The following is a 15,858-nucleotide window of genomic DNA, read 5'->3' on the forward strand; positions in this document are numbered from 1 at the left end:
CCTTTGACTCTCTCTGCAGTAGTTAGAGCTGAGATATGAACTAAATTAAAAGTTAATTTAAGTACTCCTTGCTGGTAGGATTGCTTCAGAGATAGTGGAATGAGGTTGCTGAGGTCTTGCTGAATTCTACCAGACCACAGAGCTGTGAGTAGGAAAAAAAAAACCAAACTTAATTATTAGAAAGGATCTTAGCCAAGAGCAATTAAGTTAGTCACATTTGGTTTCTTTTCATTACAGGTAGAAGTATTTTTAGTGTGATTTACAGAATCAAGGTAACTATAACCAGCTAGCAAAAAAAGTTCAGTAGCATTAAAATGCACTGAGCAAAAAATGCAAGAGATGCAATTTTTCATAAGAAACTGAGACTAATCCTTTTTTCTTTCTTTTGAAGAAGATGTAGCATAGCAAAATCCACTTCTTAGAGTTAGAAAGTTTAAATTATTTCAGATCTAGCAGCTGGAAGCCTAGTTTAACAGTCTTGACCTGAGTTTAACAGCTGTTGAAGTGGTGTGAGAGAGCCAGTGGGTATCACATGCAATTTTCTGTTTTTAAAGAGAAATAGAGGAGTTTGCAAAAATCTTTGTTGGCTTTCTAACCTTGGCCAGGATTAAAATGTGTAATTGTCAGATGCTATTGGTTCCTCAAAACATAACAGTAAGTAATACAGCAGGTTTAAGTAATAGGGGGATAGTTCTCCTCGTTCTTCATCACTTATTTTGGAGTAACTCGTTGTGATAAGTGGAAAAATGGACAAGTTGTCACGTGAGAGAACTTGGCCATTAGTGTTTTATCAGTTTGCTAATAATAACTTAGAGCTGGCTAATAATAACCCTTAAAGGGGCAATTAAAAGACAGCAGCTATGATGTCCAGCCATACGACGTCGTATCAAATGTGAGCTTGTCATTGCTTGGTTATTGATTGGTTTGATGAGTGAGGCCAAAGCTGAAGGTGGAAACCAATCAGGAAGGATGAAAGTTGTGCTTGGTCACCTTGAATAGAAAGCCTTGATTCTGACATTGTCCAGGATAGTGTATGGAGAGAAGGCTGATAGTATCCTGCACTGTCTTAGTACATACCTAAAAATTAACAAAACCTAGCCTTGCTTCTTCCTCCTACCTTGACTTTCAAGTGGTTAGGAGATTGTGTTTACAGGCTAAGATTTGGCAATTAGCAGGATTTGTCACTGCATTTTGCTGTGCTTAGACTCTTGATTGAGGAGTGTTGCTCCTACAGCCAAAATGGCATCCCACAGCATGTCTTACTGTCACGTTGATCAGAGAGGACATGGGACAGAGAAGTAGTGACAAAATATTGTAGTGTATTGAGGTTGTGCCTTGTTTTTTTTAGGTGAAGAATGAAAGTGAGGGGAGGCCTAGGGCGTGATAAGAGCAGAGTTGTGGTATATCCACCAAAAATGAGTGGGATGGTATATTTCTGCTTAAAAAAAAAAAGTAGTAAATAAATTATCAAACACAAGATTTTGCATAAATGGAGGATTGTATTTGCACAGGTATCTTTTGAAAAATGAGTACATGTCCTGTGTGCCTGGGCAAGAATTTATTGACGTAGAGGAAAGCTCTTGATAATAAATGTGGATGGCTGCCCTGAGTTATTAAATGAAATTCTAGAGCCTGATGTTAAGACTAAATGCGATGTGTCAGGCTTGATGCTGTTACTGACACCAAAATGAAATTGTCTGTCTTCATCACTCAGAGCTGCATAGTACTGGAACTCACTTTCTACCTTTAAACCTAGTGTTTAAATCACTGCTGAACACGAGTTCTATGTTGTATGATGTTTTGAAGTGTATGGTAAAAAACATGATTTTGTAATTATTTTAGTTTGGGTTTTGTTTTGTCTTGTTTTGGTTTTTTTCGCTACTGCAAGTATAGTAAATTCCAAGGAAGAGGTAGGAATGCCAAATAAAGATGTACAAATATCTTAATATTGTAGTCAGTTACCAGGGCTCAAGCATCATAGCCTATTGCCAAGTATTACAGACATTAAATCAGATAGAAATGAGCATTTAGTGAGTGTTTTAATAAGATTTCTGTATGGCCTTATTCCCTGTTAGAGCTCCCTGAGCCCATATGATGCATTCCTTAAAACTGATGCCTCTCTGTTCTTCTGGTGTCTACTCATTTTCCTGTGAATAGAAATGTTTTTAAGAAAGCTTTAATGTTTGGATACAAGTGACTTTTGAGGTGGTGTTTCCCTACAGCTGCACTTCTTATCCAGATGTTCACTGCAAGAGTGAAGAGGTTAGTGTACAATGGCTGCAAATTAATACAGAAGAGTTCAGCTTCCATTGTTTTAAGATGATGTAGGCTATTAATCTGGATAAGTGGTGACTTGGGGTCATTCTTCCTGCAGATATCCACTGTCCTCTTTGTCAGTATCACAGCTTTGCTGTGACTGTGGCAGAACTAGGTAGACAATCCAAACTAACTTGGGAAAAGCAGGCAGTGTGAGAATTGAAATGAGGCTGGTGAATTTTTAATGTTAACTGATAAAACTGATCTACTGCCAATACCGAATGAGGGAGAAATGCATGGGGGAGAGATGTTGGAGTGTTCCACATGTTCCAGCAGTGACCACTGCCTGCAGTCTGCCCAGCTGTAATTGTTTCTGGTGGCTGTCTCCAGTGTGTACTTAGACTTGGGGATAGCTGGACTGGGGGTGTGAAGTCTGGGGAGCCAATATGCCATACAGGACACATTGTCAGCAGGCAGAGTGCTGTAGAAAGACACAAGTCTTCATTACAGAACTAGGAGTCTTTCAGGTGTGCAGTGGTGTTCTGCCTGCTTTCATCATCTCCTTTTTCTCATTCACCAGAGGCCTAGAGCAGGGGCTGGGCTACAGGCTGGAACACAGCTGTTTGTTGCTTCTGCAAGGATCTGTTTTTCTAATTCATCCTTTATCTCTGCTCTAAGTTTTTTATTAGTATTTTATTTCTTGTGTGATTATTTTGTTTTGTTTGGGGTTTTTTTCCTAATTTGCACTGTGAGGTTTTTTGTTTCCGATTACTGTACTGAGATTCTTCCCTGTACCATGTGGAGATAAAGCATTAGACAAGAATTACTGAAGCTTCTCTGCCATTATGTTCCTATCTGAATGGAGGCAATGGTGTTTTATGGTGTTACCTTAGTTTATAAGAGTAGCTCCAAGGGTTCTGAGCTCTGCTGGGCCATCTTGCAAAGCAGCAGATTAAGCTTGCTCCAGCATGATTTCCAGATGTTTAACATGATGGGAAGAGCTGTGCTTGCTCTTGAGATTTGAGTGGAAGACCTGAGGCAGACTCACAAAAGCCAGTATTTTTCTGGCTGTAGTTTTTTAAGTAAGGCAAATCAGGAGCACAGCGTGCCAGTTGATGGAGGGTGAGCACTTGATGCAAGTGTGGATAAAGATGATTTCCTGTAAGTACAGCACTGTCGAGACTGGCCAGAAGGGGCTGGTTGCAGGTGAGGAGCAGTGTTCACTATCCCAGGAAACAGCTGTGCTGCTGCTTTCATTCCAGGTGCACTGATGGACACATGGGGAGCTGTGCTGAGGACTCAAGAGAATGATTTGGTAATTACTACATGGAGATGTTGCTTTTTACTTCAGCAATGCAGCAGCATTGCTGGTCATGGTCTGTGTGTTCCAGGCATAGAATTCAGGCCTTTAGATGAATGAATGCATCAGCAGATAACAGAAAAGAACATGCTTTTTGTTTTCTGTTCTGCCTGTGCTTTTTTGTCTTTCTCCATAATTACAGGTTGGTTCTGTTGGGCAGTGGAGGCAGCCCCCATCACTAGGTTTCAATTTAGAAAGAAGCATATTGTTACTAGAGTCAGAAGACCTTTCTCATTCATTCTCCTGTTCCCATCAACGTGGCTTTTGCTGGCAAATACATAGGTAAATTGTCTATGAGAAGAAAAATAAGATGGGATGTCTTGATGTACTGTGAGGGATGAGAATGTTTCAGTAGAACAGAATACTTTAGAAAGGATTTGCATCATCAAAAGCAGATAAAAAAAAAAGAACTGTAGAAGCAATTGTTCATATGTTGCATTATGGAACGCCAGCACTAAGGGTTGGCTGAATATGAATTTAACTTTCTGAATGCATTGTAGCCTGCTGGGAGAGTTGTTTTGCACTGTCATGGTAATACAATTATACTACTTCAGTACTAAAACAAATGTGATCTCTGTGCTTTTGAAATTTACCACATAGGCTTTAGTTTATGAGCAGCTTCACAATTTAAAGTCTCTTTTAGAACTCTAATCCTGATACTTATGCATGTATGATCCATGACATTAATTCAAAAATATTTATTTAATTTCCAACTTCCTAAAAGTTGTGTCATGAAAATGCTTACTATTAAGTATCATTCAAAATATTTTAAAAGCAGCAACTAAAATATAATTTATATTTTTAAATTGGTAATTTTTAGCAGATTAAGAGGAATAATGTAACCTGTGCAATGTTTTGAATTTACTCTTTGGTTTTTAAATATAATCCTTCAATTATTATCAGCTGTCTGAAAATTGAGGAAGGATTCCTTCATTCAAGCTACTTTAGTTTGAGCAAACAGGATTTTATACTGTAGTGGTGTTCCAGCATATTTTCCTGTTAAAAGAAGGAAGGAACTCCTTTCAGTTCATTACTGACTAATGATTCTTGGCTCTCTTACTAGCTTTTACAAGTAAAGTGAAAATGGAAGGACTAAGATGGTATCATGCTTTCTTGTAAATACCTTCTGACTGGCTCACTAATTTTCTACAAGACTAAAACTGGTTCCTTAAACTACTTCAGTTCTTAGTGTCACAGCTCAGAAATGGCAACAATGTGCTAACCAAGATTTTATACTGGCTAACACGTTTTAATGCCATTTGGTGGTAGTCTAAAAGCTACCTCTGTTTCCAGTGTTCACATTTCCACCCTTTAATATCAGAGTGTCTTTCCTGTGCTGAGAAGGTTGAAGAGCAGTAGAGCTGTGTTGCAAAATGGAGTGTCATCTCGGATAGTTTCTTTTCTTGGTTTTGGTTTAGGTTAACAGAAGTATCTTTACATCTGCAGTTTCTGGAAATTTAAGAACACTGTGAACCTCTGGCCAATAAAAAATTACCCATTATGTAAAGCATTCTTGTAGATATTGACTCACTGATGGCTTCCTCCATGAAGTAAACAGAGTTTTGCAATGAATTTGCTAGTGGAGTTGTAAGTTTCAGTGCAGCTTTTTGATTTGCTATAGTTTGTTATGGTTTAGCATAGCCTTTACCTACTATTTTTCTTTTTTTGCCTTCAGGCTTCGAGAATTGTTTAATAATTGTATTAATAGGAGATGCTTGAAACCGACTTGACTTGTTTGTTTCCTAGCAGGAAAGCCTGGGTGCTTAGGCTTAACTGAGTCAAGACCAGCTCTCAGCAGTGGGAAACTATATATTAATCTATGGAAGCACAGACTGCAGTCCTGTGTGGCACTGGGGTTTGTGTTGTGAATTTTTTTCATGTAAACAGGTAGGTAGGAACTATTCTTCCGCTGTGTATGTTTTTAATATGTTGAGAAAACTCATGACAGTAATGTGAGTTGGGGGTATTTTTTTGAGATTTTTTGGTTGTTTTTGGTGTGTTTTTTTTAGTATTAGTATCATTGCATGACGCCGTAAAGTACCTCGTTCTGCTTTGCATTTTCACATCTTTAAGTTAATGATATTAATTTAACAGTCTTCTCTGCCTGGGTTTGTTTAGTTATGAATGAAGGTGATACCTCAAAAGTCAAAACAAGTTTCATTCTCATTTCTATAAATAAATCCTCTTGTAGCATTGTTCTGTCTCATTGTGTGCCTTGCACACAATCAGAATGGACTATTTGGCAAGTTCTGCATTCTGCCTGATGGACTTAAGTTGCATGATTGTATATGGAGGCTGGGTTTTTTTATTTCATCAGTTGTACTTGCAAGGAAGGTAAGCAAATTATTATCTCTATTTCACAAAAAATCTTCCCCTCAGTTGTTTGACTTCAAACAGATTAAAAATATGATTAGAACTCATAGGTGGTAACCTGCTTCCTCAGTCAGCCACAGCCTAATTTGGAAAACTTCATTTAACCTTACTTGCAAGAGGAGAAAACATCCTGAATCCCTTAGAACAGTACCTTAAATATGTTTGGGGTTGTGCTTTCCTTCCTTGTTCCACTCTACTTTTTCTGGAGTTTAAAAAGAAACTATGCTTCTAAAAAAAAAAAAAAAAACTAGTTCTGTTTGCCTTCAGTTTAAGCTTTAAATTAGGAATTGATAAAAGAAGTGAAACTTTCTCTTTTCAACTTCTTGACATGATCACAGGAAATTTGTCAGTCCTTCAGGTGAGTGATGGGGGTTGTGTCTTTGCAAGGAGCAGCAGGTGATGCTCTGGGACTACTCAGTGGCATTTTCCTCAGAACAGGTCCAGCTTTATAAAGCTGGAAGGTAGAAAGGCTCTTTCAAAATTGTCTGTGGAAAGGGATAAAAATTAAGCTTTTTGGTACACTATTACTAGACATATGCTAAGCACTGTGCCTAAGAACTTGTTGTTGGTAATAAATTATGTGAATTAATGATGGTGTTTATATATAGGAGTTCATGTTCTTGTCACAATAAGTTCTTTTTGTAGGTTCACATGACAGTATAACAAGTCCTTTTTAGGTTGTGATCTAGAAGTAGCATCTGAAGGATGCGAGAAAAGGAAGTAGTCTGCTGGAATAGTTGAGCACTCTTTTGGCCTTTTCTCTTTTGCTCTCCCACACAGGACCATGAACAATTTATGAAGCAGACTTGCTATCTTTCTGGAAGATGTTTTTTTCCCCTTGGCCACATCTTCTAAGTTGGTGCTAGGTGTTTGCTGGTGTTTTCCTAAGAAATGTTGAGTGCCTCTTTACTGGAATGCAAGTTCCTACCAGAAAGCAGCTAGGCTGTACACGGCTGTCTTGAAGTAATTTTCACTGTCCTGAAGCAAAACAGGTTAAGATGTGTTAAGGTGCTAGTCTTAGACTAACTGCAGAAACCAAAAATATAATTAAAGATCTTATTTTCCTATTTTAATTTCATTTTTAGGGGAAATGGATATTTTTGGTCCATCTTCTTCCCAACTTTATCAAGATATAATTGTTTTTGTGTTCCTTATTTCTAGTTATTTTTTCACTTGTGACAGTTCCCTGCTTAAGACTGAAGTTGTATTATACAAGGTAATACTTATGAAGAGATGGGAGCTTGGTAGGTGCCCAGGTAAGATCAGAGAAAGGGGATCTGTTCCTCAGCAAAGGAGAATAGGAATACACAGAACTGATAGCTTTCCTGATTTTGTTCTTCTGTTTCAAAGCCCACAGGCCACTCTTTCCCCTTTTCAGAATTGTGATAATGTTTTTAAAATGTTGTATGTCATGTGGTCTGCAAACCAAGGAAGGGATTTGAAGCTGAAGATGATCTTTAGTGGTAAATTCTTTTCAATAGATAAAAGTTTAAAATAAAACTAAGTAAAATTTTCTTTGGGAGGCTAAACTGGGGATATATTATCCACTATAGGAATGTCAATGTTAGGTAAGCCATGTTAGAAGAAAAACTATAAAGTTGCTGTTTCAGTGCATGGGAACTCAGGAACCCCTGCAAAGAGTAAGCAAAGGACTTGTGCACAGCTTTGAGAAATTAATCTTCTCCCATCTGTTGGTGGGGGAGTGGGTAGTAGTTGTTTCCATTGTATCTGATTTATACCTGTGTTGCCCATTATTGGCCTTTTAAGGGAAAGGAAAGCCTTCAAACGTGCCCCTAAAACCAGCCAGCCTTAGCACTTAGCTTTGAGCCAAACCCCCAAAGGATGCATCTCCCTCTAAACTCTCCCATTTCCTTTCTGCTCAAACCCATTTAACACGCTCTGATTGCTGGCTGCTGCCCCTCTCCTGGGGCTGCACAGGAGTGGGGAGGTGCCAGAGGGCTGTGGAGGTCTCTGAGCTTCCCAGGTCCTTGTCCTGCCTAATGTTCCAGTGAGGCTGAACCAGAGGAGACTGGGCAGGATGCTCCCCCAAGGAGGACCTGGATCTCCAGGAAGAATAGGTTGCTGATGGTAGGCAGCTGCTATGAGCTAAAAGATCTGGCCTTGAGCCTGGCTCTGCAGGATGCAGAAGGAAGAAGGGGTGGAAAGCAGTGATGAGCCTATTGTTTCAAATGAGCCAACAACTGGCTGATTGACACCTAGGGCTCCTTGTTGCTCCCTTTGCTCTTAAACACAGATGTGGAGGGGGATGGAGATAACTCAAATCAGAGATTAGACTTCTAGTGTCCAGAGAGGCAGTGGGCATAAATTAAGGGGAGAAAAAAAAGGATAAAATTCCATCTTAATAAAAGAAAAGCTTTTGGCTGGGGGTGTGCTCAAACACTGCCACAGGCTGCCCAGTGTGGTGGTGGAGTCCCTCTGCAAATACTCAAAACTCGATGGGTGGCTGTGCTGCGCAGCTCTGCCTGACCCTGCTTGGGCAGAGGGGGCTGGCCTGGATGGTCTCCAGATGTCCCTTCCATCCCCACTGCCTCTGTGAAAGCTTCTTTAATATTTGGATGCCTTCTTTTGCTGCTGTTGTGGAACACTTGGGGAATAATTACAAATGCCCCTGCTGGGCACTTGTCTCACAAATACTGCTGTTGTGTAATCACGGCAGTTTTAATTGTATAGGGAAAGCATCCAAGTGCTAAGTAGTTAATTGACTAAAGTCCCCAATTTAAGCAATGAAAGCAAAAAAAAATCCACCAGTATCTCTCCCTTCCCTGAACTGAGAAAACACCAAAACATCCTAAACCTTAAAAGACATTTTGGTTTTAATCCCTTAAAATATTATGGTTATGAGAATTCAAGGAGCTTTATTATAATAAAGTTGTTTATTATTTTCTTCTCATTCCCTCTAGTTTTTCCACAAAGTACTATCCTCAAATTATCCTGTGAAAAATAAAAAGTAGGCAGGAACATGAGAGGAGGAGCAGCAGAGAAAATGCTAAGTGATCCCACCAAACCCTGTAGCTTGTGCCTTTCAACCCACGACTAGGAAGTTATGAGATGATTGGAAAGAACTTTCCTGTAGCTGTGCTTCTTTGCTGGGCTCTTTCAGTGCTCTCCTGATTGCATTTTGCACAGCCCTCGGGAAGACTGCAGTGCAGTAGTTGGCAAGGAGGGAATTACCAGGAGGGAAAATCAAGCTGTGGTGGCTCCTCTTGCAGTGTGGTGTTGCTGAGATCTGCATTTTGGATTTGGGTTTCTGATTTGGAAGCTTGCAAAAAAAAAGGATGTGGATAAGTTTCCCTTAAATGTCCCTAGAGTGTGCCTGGCATGCTGGGTAGCCACTAAGCTTATTGATGTAGTGGCTTGGGTTTTCTTCTTGATACAAAACACCTGCAGTTTCTGCCTATTACTTTGTTTTTAATCCTCTGTGCTCAGACAGTGGAGAATAAGGTAAGGTACTTTTTGTTGACTAACATATAAAGGATAATGGAAGTAATTTCTGTATGTTGTAGCATGCAACAATAACTGTGCTTGTTGGCAAGTAAAAGTTTTGATTGCCTTTTTTATTGCTTGTAATACATTGAAATTCTGTGTGATAATTCCCCTGAATTATCTGGTTCATTCAAGTTGAGAAACAGTTATGTGTACTTCATTAGTATTAAAAGATTCTTTTTTAGTCAGTTTTTGCTTTGGTTTTTCAATATAATAGGGAATTATTTTTCAACATCAATTATTTGCAATTGTTCTGAGAATGTTCCTTTTAAAAATTTTAATCTTAGGAGCTAAATCCCCAATCCTTTCTATGTCTTACCAATATCTCTGGATTTTTTTTATCATGCCACATTTTTAAGGGTGTAGCAATGTCACAATGCTCCTGTTCAGCTGTGGAGTGCACTTGTTTAGTAAGAATGAAACTTTGGAGGCACCTTAATTCTCTGTGGTTTGGAAGGGGTTGGTTGGTGTCTTGGGAGGGAAAGGAGAGGCTGAAAGTGCAAAACTCCCTGTACTAAATTTGGATTTATACCTAAGAATACGAAGGAGCAGTGGCCCAGGGTGATTGATATGATTGGTGCCTGAAGTTAATATTGGAGCTAAGAGTTTTAGAACTTCAGTTTTTTGCTGAGTTAATATGTAAATGTTTAGTACAGAAATTTGTACTCCTTTCATGACAGCTGTAGGTATAATGGGCTGATTTGTAATTTATATACTGTTTTGGTGGGGAAAGCATACAGTTGCAGATCTCCTTTTTGTTTGAGTAAGCATTTATTCTTGGAGTTTTCTGTAAATCTCAGTGCATGGCTATTTTTCCAGGTACTGTGTTTCTAGAATGAGCCAGATTGGGCTTTCATTGGCCTGTGTGTTTTGCCAGAATCCATAACCACTCTTTAGCACGTTACTTGCTGTGATTACGGTCCAAAGTGGCATTGCTGCTGCTTTGCTAGCAGCAGTAGCCTTTCCTTTCCACTTCCTGAGGACCAAAGGTGAATTGCAGCACATGACCAAGATCCAAAAAAAAAAAAAAGAAAATCGGAAAGCCACAAAACCCCATTTTATAGCCTTGCGAGTTTGTGGCGTTCCTCCTTTGCGGCTAAGCGCTGTCTTGGTCTCGCGTTGAAGTCCCACACTTCAGCTGCGGCGAGGGGCCCGGTGTGTTTAAGGTCAGGTAAGGATTTTTGTGACAAAATTTAGCCTGGTGTGTTTAGGGTCAGGTAAGCATTTCTGTGATGCTGTGACCTCCCCAGCTGTGTGTGTGGGATGGCAGCCGGGAGCACCCGGTGCCCCGGGAACGCCGGCACCGCGGAGGAGCCCGGCTTGGCCACAGCATCCCGGACTCTGGGCTGGGTGGGGGCAGAGTCACTGACAAGAGCTGAGCAGCTGAAATCCCTGTGGAATGGGCATTGGCTCTCTCCTGTACCTGGCCAGGTGAGGTTGCTGCTGTATGCTCCCAAAAATTGGCGTGTAAGGGTGAGACAGGCCCGTGGGGATGTCAGACTTCGTGTGGCGGTGACCTGGGCATTGTGGTAACTTTACTGTCACATTTCAGAATGCACGTAGATATTGATGAAGATTTGTATTAATTATGCTTTTGGACAGTTTTCTTCTTTTTATCTGTGCTTGTAAAAATTCCAGGATCAATTCCCCCAAACTTAAGTTGCTTACTTTCAGTGACCTCTTAGAATATTGTTGTGGGGTGGTTTTTTAAGAAATGCTCTGCAGAACACTTAAATGCTTTCCCAGAATTGAGCTGGTGTTTTCAAATGGAATTTATCAGACTTTCCAAGAAAATGTGAAGATTTTGTACGGTCTGTAATGACCTGCAGTGTATCTGTGTGGAGAAGTTTTTGTGTGCGTGAAAGCAAGAAATGATAGCTGTGATTTTAACTGTGCATGTCCTCCTTTAATGCTGTTTTGTTGAGTCCTTTGTGGTCAGTAGGGGAGGAGAAGAAAAATAGTTTAAAAATCATGTTGATATGTTTTGTCTACTGTTCTTTGTTATTTATCTTACGTGTAGGTTATTTTTAAAATTCATCATTAAGAATTAGTTTGATGGTCGAATGAAACTAAAGAAGTAACTTGATAGATTCTGAGAAGCCTGTTACAGCATTTTTGAATGAAGGTAATGTAACTCAAGCTTCTTCTTTCTTCAGGGCAAAGAAAGAAACCAGGCAGACTGTAGCAAAGCTCCCTTTATTGGCAGAAATAAAAAGAACTCTATCAGAGCATTGAGAAAGTCTATTCTTCTTTCTTCTCAAGCTACGGATCAAATGAGATTCAAATAAAACAAAAGAAAAGTAAGCAATCAGAGTCTTCCAAATCTGGGGGAGGTGTGGGAAGAAAAGTATACAGATTTGATCAAGAAAGCTGCTGCATGGACTTTGGAAATCAAGAGCTTTTATTTAGGCTAACAACTCAGTTTTTAATATAGTCTCTTCAGTTATCTGTGAAGGAGAAGTGTTACATGAGTAGGATCATACAGCTTTCAGACTGATAGTTTATGTTAGCAGGTAGTTGGGGAAGAGGCTAGAAAAAGCAGTAAGAACAGAGGCTGAGCAAGAGCTGAAAAGGATTTCAGCCTTTATGCCGTTCTGGCAGCAGCTGTGGTACTGAAGAGGTATTTAAATGGGAAAGGGTCCTGTAACCTGTTCTTAAGGTGAACGTTTTCTAAAGGTTAGAGCCTGAGAAAACACATACATTTAATGGAATTGTGTTACTGTGAGTTTGGACACTCACCTTTACACTTCTAATGCTTGTAACTTGTGTGTTACCTGAAACTTTATTCACATATGTGGCTTGTTCTTCAGTGGCACTGCCACTGCTTTCTGTGGCTCTGCTCTGGTAAAACCCTTCCTTTTGTTTTTAATGTAAGGTTTTTTTTTGGCTGCTGGGAAAATTCTCACATTTGTCAAATATGAAAAATTGACAGCATTGGGTAAACTCTGAAGGAGATTTATTTGGAATTACAGTTTGATATACTTTCAATGGTTGTTTTTTTTTTTTTTTGCCTTGTGTTTGAGTGCATGGCTGAACTGGGCTATACTCAATCCAAAATTCAGAAGCTTGCTAGGTACTTGTTAGGAGACAAATTGCTGTTACATTTATTAAGGATATGATGTTTCTTTTTAATTTTCTTTTTTCTCCTAAAGCATGAATATTTGGGTAGGAGAGAACATTTTACCTAAGCAGTCTTACTAGTGCCATGAAGTAGGTGCTTGAAAATCTGTTTTCCTTTGGTTTTAATTTTAGTCACGCACATATTTCCTCTTCTACGTCAAAAAATGGAATACAGTCTTTCGCGAGAATGAGCAGTTACTTTGATGAACTTGGTCTGAATTTTCATGTGCAATCCTTTCAGCAATTCATCATTGCACTGCTGATATGATGAAAAATAGATTTTTACAATATATTCTCCTGGCATCTGTGTTGATTTTTGTGTAGTGCGTCAAAGTAAACCTTTAATGAGGTAGTGGAGGGCTTGATTGAAATTCCTGGTCAAAACTGAGAAGATGAGAGAAAAATAGGGCTATATAAAGGAAAGTGTATGAGTACAAAAAGTTTGTACTAAGAGAGATGATTTCTTATGTGCCTATTACATTCAGCTTAGGCCACTTTTAAAGTAAATTTATCTGGAGATGATTTTAAAAAACTGGGTGATGACATATCATTAATGATACAATATTTTCTTGTGAGAGAAACTTAGGATTGTCCTCTCTCAGCTGAACTTAAGATGCTCTGGATTTGCTTTAATTACAGCTGTTTCCAGCCCTCTGTCTTGTGTCAGTGCACTGATGAAGTCCCTTATTTCACTGAGACACAGAGGCTGTTTGGATTGATAACAAAACCCATCCTTGTTCCAAAGTGGAGTAGCCTTCGCTGTAACTAATCACAGCTATCACCAGCACAGCTGTCAGTGAATAAGTATAACTCTGGTGCAGTCAATGCCCCGGAGAATAAATTAGCAAAGTAAGACCATATAAAGATAAAAATGCAGTGTGAGTTTACATATACCTAGTTTAATGATTTTCTTTTTTTTTTTCCCTGAATAACTGTCTTGAAAAATAGAAAATTGTTTTTAAAAGCCCCAAGAGAAAAAAAAAATCACTTTTTGACACTATGATGCTTCTCTAACCTGTAGAACTCACTGAGATAACAGTAAGAATATGCTGCTCTTGGCCTCAAAATAATTGCTTGTAAATTTAGCAGATGTACTGAAGAAATAGGAATTATTCTTAACAGAATCTTTGGAGCTACCTTTCCCCCTGCCTCTTTTTTTTTCCTCTTGACTATCCAATAGTGTATTGTAGATGCTGTATAATGATGGAAAAGAGTACACTTAAGAAGTGTGGGCAAGTTATTTCTTTTTATCCAGACTCTAGAATGGTTTAGAGTGGTGACAAATCTTGCTGGAAGAGTCCAAAAATAATACTTCTTCCTGATGTAGAACACTTCAGGCCAGGGAATGCTATTAAAGGTAAGAAGTGTTTTGCTTATTATACAGTTTAGGATGAAACAAAGTTATGAAGTCTTAAAATCATGTAGCAATTCTGTAAAATTGGTGGGAAAAAATCCAAACTACTGCTGTAATATTTAAAGTTTCATTGCCTAGGTACAAGTTATTTGCAAGAAGTGGGAATCAACACTCTTTGCTCTGAAGTGTATTAGCTATGCAAAATCCTATAGGCTCTAATCTTAGGATGTAAGCTCCTTACTCTATCAGTGAGTGTCCTCTGCATACTTTTAAATCTGGCATTTGCTCCAGTTGTAAATAATTATTTTCATTCTGCATATCTAGACTGTGCCTATATGAATCTTTATAACAAGCAGATAATTCTTTATAAGCATAAGTTTTCCAAGAAATCTGAGTATTTTCATTTAGTTTCTAGAGTAACACCTGGAGGCTTTCAGGTTTGAATTTTGAAAAATAAAAATGCATTTTTAAAGGTTAGATTGCCATTAATACATGCAACAGAATTGCTTTATTAAGTATTTATTTGGTAGAAGTGAACATGATTTCATTAATATTAACTAAAGAAGCCCTCAGGCAATAAGCACGCAAAAAGAATTTTCAACTGAACTGTCAACTTCATATTCCAAATCTGAAGACACATCTCTTTAAGGCCTTGTGGATGGTGTGGAATGCACCAGTTTTAATGGATTTCTGAAGAAACAGCAGTACTGTACAATTTTATCAGAAGTTTCTTTGAAAGGTTGTTATCACTTGTGTTAAACTTTTTTGGCTGTGTAACAGTGATAAACACTTTGTTCTGGGTAGTGATGTGAAATTCAGTCAGAAAAATTTATAAATTAATTTTACAACTTCCACACTAGGTATGTTGTAGAAGGATAACATCCTCATTGATTTTTGTTAATTCTCTTAATCCAGTACAAGAGAAACCTTCAAAGGGACCTGAGGTTTTTTGGTCCTGTCTGACCCAGGGCTGTGGAGGTGGCCTGTTCTCAAGATATCAATGATATCTATTGATCTGAAACCTCCAGAACTGCAGCTGGTGTAAACCTGCAGGCAGCAAATAAAACACTTGGGGTTGGCAAGACAAAATAATACCATAGTTTGTTACCTGGCAAAGTAATCAAAAAGGAGAGAAACTAGGAGAAACTGTGAGAGAAACAAGGAAGTTGTATGCAGGTTCCAGGTAAAAGTCTTTTAATGACACTTTACAGTTGGAATAATGAACACTGTCATGCACCAGCCAGGCATTTGTGTCTTACGTGGACTTGGCTTCCAGTAGCACATTCATAAAGTCTGTATTTACTACATGAGGAAGCTACATGCTCCTTCCTTTCTTACATTGCTGTGAAACCACAGCTTTCTCCATGAACACCTTAATAAAGGTAAGAAATTATTTATATAGCAGTGAATGTGAAGTTGGGATTATGAATACTATGACAAGTCTGGGTAAAGAGTCTGTGACTTTCTTTTGAAAACTCAACTTCAGTAATACTTATTTACCAGAGTTGTAGAAACTGAAATTTCTAGTATAACTAGAAATTCTAGCACAGGTGGTTTAGAGGGCTTTAATTTTTTTTTAATGTATTTTTTTCTTTCCACATTCTGTTTGCAGATGTGGTTTGGTTGTTTGGGTTTTTTTCCCATCTAATATAAAAATCTTAACAAAATTTCCACTTCTTTCCCAAACTCTAAGATGTTGGTCAATACAATCTAACAGTGAAATATACAATGTAGACATTGAAATCACTGACGTTAAACTCACTAACACTTCATTAAATAAGTGAACAATGTTTTTTTTCCCCTCACATTCTGATAAATAATAAAATATAGGCAAATGAAAAGAGAGTTACTGTCTTTTTTCCTTTTCCTTCCTGATTAAGAAGCAGTGGAT

At 38.5% G+C, this 15,858-nt stretch overlaps 1 protein-coding gene across 10 annotated transcripts in view; it reads left to right on the forward strand.

Annotated features, from left to right (window-relative positions):
- Positions 1–15,858, forward strand: part of TRAF3 (TNF receptor associated factor 3) — a 66,104-nt gene that overhangs the window by 9,262 nt on the left and 40,984 nt on the right. The window contains exon 1 of one of the 10 annotated variants that reach the window (XM_085580782.1): positions 5,367–5,503. The exons of 8 other annotated variants lie outside the window; for them this stretch is intronic. The gene's annotated coding sequence lies outside the window, so the exon portion shown is untranslated. Of the gene's footprint in view, positions 1–5,366; positions 5,504–11,656; positions 11,794–15,858 lie in introns of those variants that run through there. One more of the 10 variants, XM_077783954.2, reaches the window with a different exon arrangement.

The sequence above is a fragment of the Lonchura striata genome, chromosome 5 (genome assembly GCF_050655825.1).
Source record: "Lonchura striata isolate lonStrDom1 chromosome 5, ASM5065582v1, whole genome shotgun sequence".
Taxonomy (NCBI): Eukaryota; Metazoa; Chordata; class Aves; order Passeriformes; family Estrildidae; genus Lonchura; species Lonchura striata.